This window comes from Polypterus senegalus, chromosome 7 (assembly GCF_016835505.1).
Source record: "Polypterus senegalus isolate Bchr_013 chromosome 7, ASM1683550v1, whole genome shotgun sequence".
Lineage (NCBI taxonomy): Eukaryota > Metazoa > Chordata > Cladistia > Polypteriformes > Polypteridae > Polypterus > Polypterus senegalus.
Genome location: NC_053160.1, coordinates 61,959,111 through 61,975,892, shown reverse-complemented (window position 1 = coordinate 61,975,892; position 16,782 = coordinate 61,959,111). Strand labels below are relative to the sequence as shown.

The 16,782-nt window shown below is 37.8% G+C and overlaps 1 protein-coding gene and 1 long non-coding RNA gene across 6 annotated transcripts in view; one reads left to right on the top strand and one right to left on the bottom strand.

Moving 5' to 3' along the window:
* pde4d (phosphodiesterase 4D, cAMP-specific) overlaps positions 1 to 16,782 on the bottom strand; it is a 1,397,741-nt gene that overhangs the window by 691,745 nt on the left and 689,214 nt on the right. The window lies entirely within an intron of this gene.
* LOC120532597 overlaps positions 11,679 to 16,782 on the top strand; it is a 59,581-nt gene continuing 54,477 nt past the window's right edge. The window contains exons 1-2 of the long non-coding RNA XR_005634323.1: positions 11,679 to 11,717; positions 12,251 to 12,392. This is a non-coding gene — a long non-coding RNA (uncharacterized LOC120532597). The remainder of the gene's footprint in view (positions 11,718 to 12,250; positions 12,393 to 16,782) is intronic.

Below are 16,782 nucleotides of genomic sequence, written 5' to 3'. Positions count from 1 at the left end.
GTCATGCGAGCATGGGGGCCAGTCAATGGTATTAATTCCTTCATCCTCCAGAAACTGCCTGCATATTCTTGTAACATGAGGCCGGGCATTGTCGTGCCCCAGGAGGAACCCAGAACCCACTGCACCAGCATAGGTTCTCACAGTGGGTCCAAGGATTTCATCCCGATACCTAATGGCAGTCAAGGTGCTGTTGTCTAGCCTGTAAAGGTCTGTCCCTCCATGGATATGCCTCCACAGACCATCACTGACCCACCACCAAACCGGTCATGCTGTACGATGTTACAGACCATATAACTTTCTCCACGGATTCTCCAGACCCTTTCATGTCTGTCACATGTGCTCAGGGTGAACCTCCTCTCATCTATGAAAATCAGCAGGCACCAGCGGTGGACCTGCCAATTCTTGTATTCTATGGCAAATGTCAATCGAGCTTCACGGTGCTGGGCAGTTAGCGCAGGGCCCACTACAGGACGTCGGGCCCTCAGGCCGCCCTCATGAAGTCTGTTTCTGATTGTTTGATGAGAGACATTCACACTAGTGGCCTGCTGGAGGTCATTTTGTAGGGCTTTGGCAGTGCTCATCCAGTTCCTCCTTCCCCAAAGGAGCAGATACCAGTCCTGCTGATGGGTTAAAGACCTTTTACGGCCCTGTCCAGCTCTCTGACAGTAACTGCCAGTTTCCTGGAATCTCCTTCATGCCCTTGAGACTGTGCTGGGAGACACAGCAAACCTTCTGGTAATGGCACTTATTGATGTGACATCCTGGAGAAGTTGGACTACCTGTGCAACATCTGTAGGGTCCAGGTATCACCTCATGCTACCATTAGTGATACTGACTATAGCCAAATGAAAAACTAGTGAAAAAATAGTCAGAAAAGATGAGGAGGGAAAAATGTCTGTGGCCTCCACGTGTTAAATCATTTCTGTTTTGGGGGTTGTCTCATTGTGGCCCCTCTAGTGCACCTGTTGTTAATTTCATTAACAACAAAGCAGCTGAAACTGATTAACAACCACCTCTGCTATTTAACTGACCAGATCAATGGCCCAGAAGTTTCATTGACTTGATGCTATGCTCTGATTAAAAAGTGTTTCTTTCATTTTTTTGAGCAGTATATTTAAAAGTGCATTTAACACAAACAACAAACCATTCACTTTCTGAATCCACTTAGTCCACCACAAAACTCATCCAGGAAAGGGTAACAGTACAACAGTCACACTCATACACACACACTTAACCCCATAAGGATAATTTATATTTGCCAATTAATCTAACCTGCATGTTTTTGAGATGATAGAAGAATGCATGAGTAACTTTGGAAGAAAACCCATAAAGACACATTGAGAATGTGGCAAGCTCTAAGCTGGGAATTGTGACACCACTCCCTTGTCTTTGAGTGATAAGAATTAGCTTCTGCTTTAGCTGAGAGAACTTTCCTGTTTCTCTCACATACAGATAAGCTTTAGCTATACAGCAATCCCAGGCATTAATACTCCTTTGTGATCTATGGTCATCCTTACAATAATAGAAATTTGTCTTTCTCTTGATAGGCTTACAAAATTACCTGAAACCTAGAATGTTTAATCAAATACAAAAATGGTAAGCTTTTTTTTCTGGTTTCTGAAATAGCATCTTGATTCATGTAATAGTTGATCAAGCTGATTATACAGTACCACTGTCGTATGACTGATAATGTCTGCTTCAGTTGCCTGAAATTTATTCTAATCACGCCTCATTCAGATGAGCGGCACATGTCAATGGGCAAACAATGAAAAATGAATAAGTCAGTTACATAAGGATATAAAAAAAATAAATAAATAAATAAACTAGGGCACTTAGTGCAGTGGAATCTGCCTTTTCCATCTTCAACCAGGAAGGAAAGAGGATGTGGAAAGACTTGATAAAGGTCTTTAAATTCCACAAGAGGATAAATAAGATATTTTTTTATTATTACTACAAAAATTAGAAAGACTACAGAACAAACAGGATGAAGCTAAGGAAAACAAATTCATCACAGAAAGACAACAGAATTCTATAAAATAGGAAGCTGTTAATGTGTGAAATGCAATAATGGGACAAATAATGTAATGGTGTGACCATTAAGAAAATACTGCTCTCTGGGCCAATAAGAGCTGTGGACATGTCCCACACAACACCTGCTAATTTTGGATGATTGGAAGCATCTTGTGCTTGCATTGTGTGTGATGAAGAAACCCAGATTAGTCATTTTATATTGTAATCTTCTGAGTAAGAATTTAGTTTCTTCACTGGTGTCATTATGCTTTTAGTAAATTGAATGTAGATGATATGACATAGGGTAGGGATCAACCCTGAACTGGGCTCCAGTCCACTATAGGGCATCCTTACATAGGCGCTAATATTGGACCCAAGCCCTTTACCCGAGGCCCCCAACATAACCAGGATGGACGCCCCCTCTCGGTCTGGAGGAGGCACAAGCCCTCCTCTGGTCCTCCTGGGCGTCCCGGCTGGGGACCACTATATATATATATGGTTGAAATAGTTTTACTGTCAAATAATGTAAAGAGTACGCGACACGTGTTTCGCCCTAATTCTGGGCTCATCAGGCGTACACATTCACTGCACCCCCTTTCGGGAATCGAACCTCGGACGTCAGCGCTAGAGGCAAAGCCTCTTGCATTGCGACATGGCGTGTGGTTCGTTTATTTGACAGTATGTAGATTGGGGTAATTACATTCAAGGCGGGGCAGATGTTAGCCGACTTGCTGACCAACCACAAGCGTTACCTGGTAGGTAACCACCCATACAATCAGATTGTGATTCAGACTATGAATGCCTTGAATATATATATATATATATATATATATATATATATATATATATATATATATATATATATATATATATATAAGAACATCACAACAGATCCTGTATTATTTTGTTGAGCAGATGCTCTGTTTAATGTAATTTATATATAAACATATTATGTATCATATCAGGGTTTGTTTAAAAAATAGCTATGTACTGGACTGGATGGGCTGGCATCCTAACTAGGGTTGGTCACCTGCCCAACTGGGAGGCCATAATGTATGGGGAGCAAGAATTGAGATGCAACCCGGCCAGGGTGGTTCTCAGTTTCTGTCCTGGTCAGGATGATCAAATAATGGATGGACAAGGGACGAGTGGACCTTTAGAATATTTTTTCCCCCAGCATAAGAGGTAGTAGTGTTCCCCTGGCTGGAGCTGGTATGGATGCCTGTGAGGTTGCCTGGGTATTGTAGTACGAAAGGGTGACCCTGTCGGGCACCTTGGGCAATGCAGGGTGGTGCTGTGAGGCCCTCCCTATTTTGGGGAGCTTCCGTATGACACATAAATATTTCTAGAATGCAGTGCCATGGCACTGGACCTGCTCAGAGGTCCAACATAAAAGGAGCCACGCTGCCTCATCCAGGGGAGTCAGAGTTGGGAGGCAAATGGCAGTACTGACATGGAGGAGCAGAAGGAGGCAGAGGAGGATAAGGAACTTTATTAATGAGAATTACATTGTTGGATTATTAAAAAGCCTGTGAACCTGTCCCTGGGAAATAAACTCCTTTTATTTTATCCCTAAACAGTGGTAGAGTTGTGTCAAGTGTTTGGGGCTCAGCGGTCACAATAAACTGTATGTGTTTGTTTTTTAAATATTTTGGCCTCCTTGACATCAAATTTTTTATCATATGGTAAGGTAATGGTAGGATCAAAAGTGGCAGAGGGTTCTCCAGGAACACTTGAATGAGTGAAAGATCAAAGGGGACTGGCAGGAAGTCCTTCAGAATAATAGGTGTGGCCTTGGGGAGCACCGGACTGCTCTGCTACTTCCTCATCCAGTAGTTCACACTCTGCAGTCCTGAACTAGTCTGGTAGCTCCTTGGAAAAACCTTTGTAATATTGTTCATGAGCCTTTATTTTGTGCCAGTTCAGTTTAACAGTATAATGTGATTTCCTTTAACAGCTCTGAAAAGCTGAAAATAGCACGACGGGTCCACCCTGAAAAAAAAAAACTTTTGCCAGTTTTCCGAATACAAAATAAGCTCTGTTAAAAGGAATGGAATCTTTGGACTTTTAACTGTCATCCTAGTCTACTTAAAAATATTGATATTCACATCAAAAGCAGACTTTCAGGATGTTCATAGATACTTTAATTAAATGAAAAGAATGCAATTGTACTTTCACATTGACAAAATCTTCGTCCATTAAAATCACCAAAATCCTAAACTGCCCTTTTGCTACAACAGAAAGTGATTTAATATGAAGATACTTTAAGAATTTGAGATGATAAAACCCATTAAAGGACAGTACTGCTTGCCTTACCTTTGGATTACTGTTGTAATTCTTTTCACATTACACATGCTATTTTTGCTAAATGTTTTGCTATTTTTGTCAGTAATTAAAATGGCTGTATTTTTCAAAAAAGAGATTTGCCAACCAGATTGATATATATATATATATATATATATATATACTGTATATATATATATATATATATATTAGGTGTAACGGTTCACATGGATGTATTGAACCGTTTCGGTTTTGCATGTTCGGTTCGGTCCACTTGCGTACTGTTTCGGTTATATTTTATGCATTTTTTCTCATTAAATCTATTACTAGTGCGATCTAAGCACCCCAAGTGGAACTAAAGTCTTGGGTGAGTTTCCGCACGGACGCCTTTGAGTGTCGGACACTGGATGAGGGTCAGGCGCGCCAGTAACTCGCAGATGTGACAAATGGGGTTATGGCAAATGCAAGCGAGAAGCCTGAGCTGGAAGACCCTTCTAGCTCATTACGTTCTCCTGTCTGGGAACACTTTGGCTTCCCCGTTAAAGTTACCGATGGACAACGGCAAGTGGATAAATCCAAAGTTGTTTGTCGACATTGTTCCACCACGGAGATCGGGTACGCTGCAGGAAACACGTCTAATATGTTAACACACTCAAAACGGCACCATCCATCTGTGAATGTTTCCTCTACAAGAAAGAAAACCAGCTTGGTGCAAACAGTAACACCGATAACTTCAGCTTTTAAACAACATCTAGCGAGCAACTCTGACCGGGCCAAAGCAATAACACATGGTATTGGAGTCTTCATAGCTACGGGATTACGTCCATATTCAGTTGTTGAGAACGCTGGCTTTAAGTATATGATTAAAGTTCTTGAGCCTCGCTACGAAATACCATCACGTCCTCACTTTAGTCAGAAAGTTGTACCAGCACTTTATGAAAAAACTAGAAATGATGTCGTCAGCGAGCTATCGCGGGTGCCCTCTCTTTCACTTACGACAGATAGTTGGACTTCACGCGCAACAGAGAGCTATTTAACAGTAACTGTCCACTACATTTCGCCACAATGGGAGATGAGGAATCACGTTCTGCAAACGAGACCTGTTTATGAACAGCACACTAGCACAAATCTTGCAGAGCACCTGAAGGAGGCTGTGAATGAATGGAAGCTGGAGAGACCTGGGACCACAATTCCTGTAACCACAGACAATGCTAAAAACATTGTCAGTGCTGTAAAAGAAGCAGGACTGGGCCCTCGGATTGGTTGTTTTGCACACACCATTAATCTAGCCTCTCAAAAAGTAACAAGCATCAACCAGATATCTAGATTATTGGGAAAAGTAAGAAAGATTGCCTTTTTTGTACCGAAAATTAACCGAACCGAGTACCTCAAGAAAATGAACCGAACCGAAATTACATTTTAGTGTACCGTTACACCCCTAATATATATATATATATATATATATATATATAACAGGATATGATTCAGACTCCATACAAAAGGCAACCTGGCAAGGAACTGGAGGTGAAGTACACCGAAATCGCAGTGCTACATGCTGTCCTTTTCCATATATAATTTTTTTTCTTTAAAATGAAAATCCACAGTTAAAATGTTAGTTGCACTAGAATTTTTCTTTTTTATATTATGTGATAATTTTAAACAAGTCCACTGCCTCCTGTTTGCTGACACACCTGTGTCATATCATTAATGACTTAATTCTATTAATATGAACTCTATTAATATTTTAATAACTTAATTCTTTAATGGTATACTTGAGTCCACAGAATACTGTATATAATATTGTTTAATGGGTACTAAAAGAGGCGTCAGTTAGAAACAGGCCTTCTTGCTTGGTTCCTTTTTTCACATGCTCTTTGGTCCAGTCTCTGCCTATCTGTTTTAGTTGCCTGGCAACAATAATTTTGCAGTTTTAGCTTTCTTCTAAGCCCTAATATTCTATGAGCTGACCCGGGGCAAAGAAATCATCCAGTTTACGGATTAATGGAAATATCCAGCCTTTAATGATACAGTGTTCTATGTTGTTGTGTCTGGTCCTATTACAACTGAGACATTCTCCTCCCTGTAATATTATTAAACTAATCAACCCTACATTTTAGACTGCACGGTAAATCCAAATCCACAACCACCATACAGTATTTCACATATGTAAGTGATTTATTTTTCTGTTCAAATATATTATGTATGCATTTAGGAAAGAACCTAAAGTACTGGATGATTATGTAATTAAATGACAAAAGATTTTTCAGTTTAATATGGTTCACAAAATACTTCTTGTTCTTTACTTCAGCCAAACTCTAAAAAATAAAATCAGCTTTATTAACATGATTAACTGCTTCATGCACTAATTTTCTCAGAATTAGTCCAATAATGCTATCTACTGTTATGGATTACATCAGTAACTTGTACAGTTATCTTTGACAAACTGGAATGGCTAAAGCTGCAGTTCAGGTATGTTAAAGTGCCAAAGAATTATGCTCTATGTCGATAAATTTTTAATGTGTCTCACTTCAATTAATCATTTTTGAGTAGATTATTGTAGGTATTCTCTGCTCTTTACTGTTGTGATTAGAGTTATAGTACATTTTATTTGTTTTTAAAAATGTTAAATATCTTGTCATTGTGACGGTGTCTTCATCACGGTGCCTTCTTGGTCTTTGTTTTTTTTTTTGCAGGCGATGGTTTGCATTTTATTTCTGGTTATTACACGCTGTTGCTACCACACAATCAGAATTCATTCTGATGTCTTATGCCTTCTTTAATGATGGTGGTGCACTGCTTTAAGTAGGCTATGCATGTATTAGATCAAAAAGATTACTTTTTTGCACAAGGAGTTATTGAAAGTCCAGGGACTGCATATTTTTGATCTACGATTTTTGGATAACAGTTTAAAGTTTTGGTTCATGTTTTTTAATTTGTTTCTTTGGTTTTCTACTCTTGAAACAGTTTATTGCTTTCACTGTTTGCTGTGTTATCTGTCCCAAATCATATTTATGATATTACACGGGTGTTCAATGTTTTACCCTTCTCAAGCTGTATAACATTATTAAGAACTTTTGAAATGGGAGGTGACAGTTTATTTCATCAAGATATCTCTATAAGCTGCCATGTCAACCAGCCAATTCTTTATTTCCATATCTTCAGTTAAGTTGAAGTGCTTTGAGTAGTGAGAAAAGAGCTATATAAATGTAAAGAATTATTATTATTATTATTATTACAAGTGTCTCTCTAAAACACCTTCTAGCCATCAAAATCTCCCTCATGCTTTTGTGTGAGCATTGCTATGGTTCTTTTGTTAATTACCCACACCAGGAAGGATGGTTCATTTTATAATCACATATTTGTCAATTATGCAGTTGCATCTTTGGACACAAGATCTCACTTGTCTTTGTCCTCTAAAATATACAGTATAAACAAGAACTGAACATATAACCACATTACCAAATATGAAGACAAATGACCACCGGCAGGCTATCACAACTGTTTCTCACCTGCTTCCATCTCAGTTAACATCTTTGTCTTATGCCATTGCTTTTCTACAATACTACACAATTTTACTGTCCACATAAAGGTAATCTCTCAATTGAATATTATAGAATAACATATTTTCTTACATTATTTGAGTGTATTCTCAATAAAACACTGTGTGGACACTGGCCCGGACACAGACAGACGGACATCTTATGTTCACCCAACAGACGTTTATTTATAATATTTTCACAGTTCAGTGCACTCACAAACCCCAGTGCCTCCAGCACCGATTCCCCCAATGTCCAGGCCACACAGTTCCAGTGCCTTTCTCCTGGCCACCTCTAGTCCTCCTTCCAGCTCCGTCCTCTTCCACCGGACTTCTGCCGATGACTGGAGGGAGGCGGCCCCTTAAATAGGAAACCGGATGAGCTCCAGCTGCTTCCTGGCATTCCTCTGTAGCCACGCCCCAGTGTGGCGGAAGTGCCGGCTGCGCACCCGGAAGCCGTCCGGGTGTCCCCTGTCGTCTTCCCTGGGATATTCAGGCACTGGGGCGCCGCCTGGCGGTGGCCACGGGTCCCTACAGGGCTGGGCTTCCAAGCCCTTCACCCAGGCCCCCAACATAACCAGGGCGGACGACCCCTCGTGGTCTGGAGGAGGCACAAGCCCTCCTCCTGTCCTCCTGGGTGTCCTGGCCGGGACGGTTAGTCATTACAACTTTTAGTCATTACAATTCAACTCATATATAATCTGTTTAAACAATCTGTTGCAAATGATACCAATAAAAATGATAGGAACACAGGTCTCAGCATTGCAAAAACAAAACATTCCCACCTAATCCAGTTCAGGGTCTGGGGCTGGGACCGGAGGCTGTTCTGGAAGCAATGGGCAATGTACGAGTCCTTTCCAGGGCCAATTCATGAACATCCTCACACTAACCCAAAGAACTTTTTGGAATTCCCAGTTAATCTAGTCTGCATATTTTTGGGAATGTGGGAAGAAAGCTGGACTACCTGGAGGAAAATACAGAGAACATACAAATTCCACATGGACAATGTCCAGGTGTTGAATTCCAACCCAGTGCCCTGCATTAGTAAGGTAAATTTTTAGGAATGTAAAAGCAACACATTCCAGCCTGATACTGGCTAGTGTGTCATTTCTATGTAAAATGGAAGTTCTGTTTTTCCTTTACTTTAAACCTACAAACTAATAATAATGTATGATGTGACACAACTTTATAACCACAGTTAGATTTTTCTTTTCATGTGCCAGCTTCCATGTGTTAAAAAAATAGGACATTTATTTAGAGAAAAACCAAGCAAAATGACACCTTTAACTGGCTAACTAAAAGGATTACAATATGCAAGCTATCGAGGCAACTCAGGCCCCTTCTTCAGCCAAGATATAATACAGAAACTGGAGTTTCCTGTGTTTATATACACTCTAGGACAAGAAACAACATTGGTAAATCTTTAAATGAGAAATCTTAAATGTAAAAAATTAATAGATTCATTAAGGTTTGGGCTAATTTAACAAGAGAGTTGCCTCGAAAGATTGCATATTGTAATCCTTTTAGTTAGCCAATAAAAGGTGGCATTTTGCTTGACTTTTCTCTACATTCATAATGGCTAACACGGTACAACACCCTAGTACTACAGACAATTTTTTGGAAACTTTTAAAAATCTCTCCTGATGTTCGATATGTATAAGTGTGGGAATGGGCTCAATGTGAAAATGCCTCCTCCACCTATACATTATCAAACTTGCTGAATCCAATTTAGGGTTACAGGTAAAAGAGAAAACATTAAATGAGTATTTTGTTTCAGTTTGTCAATAGTCTTTACATGCTAAAGTAAGTAACCTGTCTATAATAGTACTGCCAGAATCAACACCACTCTTCAGTCATTGCAGTTAGTCTACATGGTTGTTCAACAACAACTGATTGCACATTTTTGAAGGACTTTGCCAGACTTCAGTGTTGTGCTGTGCTCAGTTGCCCAGAAATACAAATCTTATGCAACACACAGATAACATCTAATGAAACAGAATATTGTGCCTTAGTTTATTTATGGGTTCAATCTAAGAAACATTTTATAAAACCTCTACTTCACGGCAAAGAAATGCAACATTTGACATCAGTCAACCATGGTTTAAGAAGAAAAGTTGTTGAGGGATTTTTTAAATTTTCTACAGCAATTGCTCTAGTTCAGTATCTATGGCTGTCATATTTTTAAAGAATTTGTGCAGTTATAACATGAATCTAACATGAGTCATGTCAGTGAAGTTTAAGTTGAATCAAGTCTATGGATTTTTTTTTTTATCACCTAATAGAACACGTGTTACATGAGCACATTTACGTTAGCAGGATTTCATTCTACAACCTTTGAAAATGCAGCTACTTTTATTGCATGGTACAAATATGCCAGGGTTCACTGCCCCATGATGTTTTGTTACTAGGGAAACGCACTTTGAACAGAACACCACAATTAGTTGTTAAATTGGGGGTGTGTAGTTCCAGTATTTTTTTTCATAATCCTAGGAAAAACAAAGACTTTCTAAAACATAGTGCATACAATATACCAGTCGACTATAAGGCTTACAGATCATACAGCTCAGGAGGAAAACACCAATAACGTCGGGAAATGGATATTATAGCTAATAAACCATGTTAGCTGTTTTAAACATAAAATGACTGAACTGAATGGTCTACACCTGTGTGCAAAATCTCTTGTGTTTTTTTATATTTTACTGAATTAGCATAAGTAGGTTAGGAATAACAGACACATATTTCTCTTTTTAATGCATATAAACGTCTGCCAGAAAATGCCACCTAGCAGAAGATTTAGCAGGCAGTGTGGAGTAGTGATTAAGACAGCAGTGTTTAATCCAAAGGCTTGCTGATTCATTTCCAATTTCTCACACACTACGTGATCTGAATCTGCCTGTAATGAATGGCGATCTCAAATATTGCTTTGCAACCAATATCAGCCCGATATAAAGCCAATTTTAATCAATACAGTAACCAGCATAGCCCATTACAAGGTCAAAGAAACTATCTTGGCAGCACTGAGTGCAACGTAGAAATGAAACATTGGCCAAGATTACTGTCCAAGCACACACACATTTACCAGGTCAGTTCACAGTTGCCAGACCCTATGCAAAATGCACTTATTTAAAATTCTTTTGATGGATTCATTCTCAATATATGAAACTAATCGAAGAGAATGAATGTTAGTGAAACTGTTGCAAAATTTAATAAAGATTCCTTTTATTTTTTTCCTATACTTATACAAGACATACCAGTGCAAGGTTCTGGGCACAGTAAATGCAATAGGCACAAGGTAGACATTAACCCTGAAACAAGACACCAGCCTATTAAAGGACACCCAAACTTACTTATATGTGTACCATCAGTCTAATCTTCATATTTTTTGGATGTGAGAGGAAATGGAAAATCCCACAAGCATTTTATGAATCTGCTAATCCACAAAAAACACTGACCGTGCTTAGGTATAAACCTAGACATGTGGAGTTAAAAGGCAGCACCACTAGACATTCACGACCATGCTGCCTTCAAGCAAACTGAATTCCACAACCTACACCGAGTTAATGTGTTTCTAGAACAGTGCAACTTTTAAAGACTTTAGTCGCACATCATTGAATATGCCTCAAGTATGTGGGCGTATGCTGTATTTGCACACACACTAATATAAACAGATTAAATTAATTTATATATTTACTTATTTGGCTGACTCCTTTATCTCAGGCGATTTACAACATTTGAGATACAATTTCATTACATATCTTTTTGTTTTTCCAACTGGAGTACAGGCAGGTGAAGTGACTTTCTCATGGTTGCACAGTGTCAGTAGTAGGATTTGGACCCACAACCTCACGGTCTGAAGTCCAAAGCCTTAACCACTACACCACACTGCCAAGTAAGTATTTATATATAAAATAATTTTTTATAGGTAAATACCTTTTCTCCTTTGTTTAGAACAAATGGAGATAATTTGATGTGGTTTTCATTATCTCCAGTCTGCAGCTGAACTATGCTTTTCAAACTTTCAGTCTGATTTGGACTTTAAATAAATCAATCAATCAACCTCTAGAAACATCATTTTTAAATTTGGGGTGAGAGAGGTTGATGGTGTTACTTCCGACCCATAAAAGACTGGCATGGCATACCTTGTAAATGTACTGTATATCTGATTCACACATACAGGTATGATGTTGATGTCTGGTGACAATGTCTGGTTATGAAACTCTTTTCCCTTTCAAAATGACATGGATCACAAAAGAGGCTGAAAATGCCTCATAGCTGAACACATTTAGGAACACATTTTTGATGAATATAACATTTAAATGATCTGTATGTGAGGATTGAATGTTAACAGAAAAAGAAAAAAAAATCTGAATAAGATTGTACAGTCCTATACATTACAATTAAGGTTTCCATGCATCTTCCCAGGCTAGGTCGCTGCTGCCCCACTTAGCTATTTATGAAGCTTCACAACAAGTGTTTGAAGATTTTTTAGAAGATGATAAAACTCTTGATGTAAGTCCCCTTAAATCCTCCAGCAACAACAAGCCAGACTCTATATTTTATCAAGGTAAGACAAAAATGCTTCATTAACTGTCATTTATTAACCGTAGTTTACTCTATTATCTTTGAATTTATTTAAAAAATTTTGTATTAAAGGAAAATTGACTGTTTCCCATTATTTCTTATTGAAGAAGCAGCCCCACTGTATTGCATGTCATTTCACTATTTATGATACCTTTTTCGTTCAAATTAGCATGATATAGTGTGGACTCCCTATATTATTGAATGTCAATTGGTAGAATTTCCAATAAAAAGATTAAAGTAAATGTAAGCCATTATGATCTATATGACCTATCTATTTAAATGAACACAAATGTCAATACTCACTCACTCAGCAGGACAACACAATGCAAGGGAAAAACTGAATTCATTTTTATAAAAATTAATGAGACTCTCTGCTCAGTACAAAATCAAACTCATTAATATTTAGAAGACCTTTAAGTCCACATTAAAATGCTGACAGACTACTATAGTTTATCTAAAGAAATTTAAGTCCACCGCAAGTTCAAAAAAAGAACATTTGAAAATGTATGCAGAACACTAGCTAACAGCAGATTACATGTTAACTGAAGAAAAAAATTATAATTGTCCATTAATTTTTTTTACCACACTCCAAAATTCTATCTCCTAGGATGGCAATTACATGGGTACGGTATCGTAGAAAAAAATCAAGTGAAGGTTTGTGAGTTCATAATCAGACATAAATCCAGAAGCCGTCTCACCTCTGAACATTACTATCACATTATTACACCTATTTCTTACTGGCCAGTTCACATTTAACATTTCGCTTGGCTTTCTTAATGAAAATAATCAGTTAGTTAAGATCAGAAGTGGGCACAGATGAGGGACAATGAATGTGAGGACTACATGAGCATATCCTTAATTTATTTACTGGCCCGCCCATGAAATCAGCCCTTTCAGAATACAGGATCCTTAATGAAGCCCTTACTTTAAACATCTAAGACAATTCAAGTAAAAAAATGATAAAAATAATGAAATCAACTACTAGGTAATTGGCAAAATAAATTCCTGTTTGGAGCTACGTGACACAACTGGCTTATGATGATAGAAGCTGCTCTCTGAAATTTTCTTTTACAGCACATTTAACACATTACGGGGCTCTCTCTGAAAAGTCATGTGTTCTTCTTTGCACTAATAAATCCACAAATTTATATTTTTCACAACTGGCAAAAGCAGCTCATCTGTAAATCTATCAATGTTTTAAAACAGGTCTGCCAGTTAGTGTGTTACATCATCATTCTGAGTCATAACACTGATAAAGCAGAGTGAATGACCCTCCACCTTTAGCTCTCTCTTATTATGGCTGCAATTTTACATTTACCTTCTCTTAACAGAGGAATGCAGATGGACCTCTACCCTGCAGTTAAGAACTCAGCTCTTAATTGTTATGGCTGCTATAAATACAGAATGTTGCCTGTACGCACTCTATAAGTTAACAGCGCATAAAAACAAAAAGATAAATCAGTGGAGATGGGAGTACACAGAGCATAATGATAAAGATAAATAGAGGAAGGTACTTTAGGAAGTGTTGGCACAATGATCACTGCTTCTGCTTTACATCTTGAGAGATCTGCATTGAATTATCAGTCCGTGTACTCTTCTTTCACTTTCATATTCTTTGTGTGTGTCAGTTTTCTTTGGGTACTTCAGATTCCTTCCAAATCCCCAAAGTAGCATAATATTCTCAGACCTGCTTAATCCAATTTAGAATCACAGGGGGCCGAAGCCTATCTCCACAGCACTGGGAGTAAATCAAGAAACAGTCCTAGATATGGTGTTTGCTCATTGCAGTACATACACCCACGATCAAACTCACGGCACTTTGGAACAAAATGTATTATTATCATAATTGCCAATTAACCTAACCTGCGTATCTTTGATGGGAGAAGGGAGAAGCATGTAACTTCACCCAGACATTAACTGTGTATTGGATTTGAACCTAGGACACAGGATTTGTGAGGCAGCAATGCTGCCCACTGTGTCACCAACATCCCATAGATGTGCATGATAAATGAATTTCCCTTGTGCTGTGGAGTATGAGCAGGCATGAAGACTTGTCGTGGCAAGAAATGTCATTCCATCCATAGCTGATTTTTTGCCAGGATAGGTTTGGTCTTCCCATAACCCTGAAATAGAAAATGCTGATTCACATGATGAATAGATAGAACTGAAATCAACATTAGAAGTCAATGTGTATGGTAATATTTCATTTTACACTCCTCTAATTCTAGTAACTCTTTTATTTTATAGATAATATGTTTTGTTCATTGTTAATGTTTGCAGTATTTAGTGAGTTTAAGCAATAACAGTATGCGCAATAAGTGCCCAGTAAGAACACGCTTGTGTGTGCCCAGGGAATTATTACTTCGTAAGTACATTGAAAACAGAAGAGTGCAAAATAAAGTTTTAAACCTATCCTGATGAAACATTCCAAGATATGTGATATAAGTTTTCTTTCTGTGGTGTTGTAATCCAACAAGTCAGCTTTAATCCATTTCATATACACCATATATGGCTTGCTCCCATTCCAATCTGGCCTGGGGTCACATTCTACTTGGGGTATCCAAGGGAGATAATGCAAAAGGTCAGGATTGATTGTGAGACATGTGACAGGGAATGCATGGAGAGGGGGGAGTGATAATTGCTCCAATAAGCTTGATGAATGGTCTCCTTTCATGTATAACATTTCTTGTATATAATATTTCAGTGTGTTATTATAAGAACTTATAGAAAATACACATTTTTTGTCTGAATTTTATTTAAAAAATTCAAGACATTGGGCACGGAATCGTGCAAACATTTAATCTATTTTCAAGTCAATTCATTCGTTTACAGGCGAGTCTATTCCTTCAGCAATGTGGAAGCAGTCTCTAGCTAGGATGCCAGGTAACGCTCACAAGACCAAGCACTCATGCATAACAGGCAAAATGAGAGCTGCTGGATTTAAATATACAGCCAACTTTTGTAAAACTTCTTCTGCACCTTCCTACTTATTACATAAAGCTAATCAGTGCAAAGTGAATTTAATAATCAATAATTAGGCATGCGTCTCTTATTGTAGTAGACTTACACTGTAATTGCTCTGGAATTACCATCTTAACTACAGAGCAACTCTGCCCAATTACAATGTATTTATTTTGTAACTATATTGTACACAGTCTGTTACAAAATAAGGATGAGAAATATATATTCACCTTATGTTATTCGCAATATGTAGTAAATACATGAAAGCAAGGCATAATTAGACAATGATATGAAGGTAATTACTGTGCAACTATGGCATATGTATGCTGTAACGAGAGACAATGCAAAGTGTTGCTGAAAATTTTCTAATTTGTTAATGTTTCCAAAATAACATATTTCAGTAGAGAGTTATAGGAGCCACAACCTTTCCCAGCAGACCTAAGCACAAGTCTTAAGCAACCTTGGCTGGGTTTTTACCAATTCAACAAATAGCAAACTCACAAATATACACTTGCAATCATCCATCTCAAACCCTTCTTTAAACCAGTTATTAGGGCAGCATATTAGACAATTGGCAGTAACAACCTAACCTACCCCAAACACCCAGAAAATCTCCCAAGAACACAAGGAAAATGTGCACATTGCACAAAGACAGTGACGGAGGCAACGTTTAAGTAAAAAACTCTAATGTTGTGAAGCAGCTGCAGCAACCTTTGAACCAGTGTGCATCCCTGAAAATCTTTTTAACAATGAAAACATTCTAGAATTGTTTCAAATAACTGCGTTCACAATTACATTTGAAAATTTTATATCAACAGTGAATTTCAGTCTTAGAAGAACTAATCTGCAAATGTATAAATGTCTCTAAAATAAAGCTTGGATTATCAAAGTGGGTGAATGGCATATATCACTGAAGGTGTGGCATCTGAAAAAATTGGAATTAAAGGCAAGAAAAGCAAACAAAAAGGATGAATTTTAAGTGATTTACTGCGAAAGCTAACATCAGTGTGGGCACTGAGAGCACTTGATGTTAATTGTACGAGATCTCATTATAAACCTCATTTAGTTATTTATTATTTAAATTCTCACTTATTTATTTCAAGTATGATAACAAAGTCAATTCAAAATGCTTTGATCTGTGGCACACATATCAACTTATGTCAGCTTGCAATGAAAGAACATATGATTTCTTATAGCATTTGATGTATTATATTACACACTAAAATGGCAAAACTATTTAAAATATTAAGAATATAATGATCCTATATACGCATGTATGTATTTGTACTAAACGTGTTTTACAACCCCAGCAATTCTTTTAATTCTTCACTTTTGAATTCTTATATATTAAACTCATAATCATGTTTCTCAAATACTGTTTACTGTAACTATAATGTGGCGCAAGCTGACAC